A 319-nucleotide genomic window follows, 5' to 3' on the forward strand; every position below is an offset into this window, starting at 1 on the left:
GGAATGCCGTAAAGCTCCTAAAGCCATGGGAGTCCATTTCTGTGGAAATTGTAGTTGGGGTAGAGGACTAAGTCTCTGGTTCTTACCCATATTTTCAGCATTAGGTAAGATGCTGTTTGACTTGACAGCTGATACTTAAACCACAAGTGAGCAGGTTGCTGATGTACCATATCTACCTCAGAGTATTTAACTGACTGTTTAGAACTCCTCAACCTGTCAGCTAAGAAACTCCCCAAAAAATGGCCACAGTGGAAAACAGATTGTCCCCAGAATCTACGTGCTAAAGGCCAGTCAAAAATATATAAAACTACTTCCTGCT

General features: G+C 42.0%; 1 protein-coding gene across 1 annotated transcript in view; it reads right to left on the reverse strand.

Moving 5' to 3' along the window:
- The window catches only part of ANKFY1 (ankyrin repeat and FYVE domain containing 1), a 31,255-nt gene that overhangs the window by 27,914 nt on the left and 3,022 nt on the right, over positions 1-319 (reverse strand). The gene's annotated exons all lie outside the window — the stretch shown is intronic.

This window comes from Corvus brachyrhynchos, unplaced genomic scaffold (genome assembly GCF_000691975.1).
Source record: "Corvus brachyrhynchos isolate BGI_N302 unplaced genomic scaffold, ASM69197v1 scaffold99, whole genome shotgun sequence".
Lineage (NCBI taxonomy): Eukaryota > Metazoa > Chordata > Aves > Passeriformes > Corvidae > Corvus > Corvus brachyrhynchos.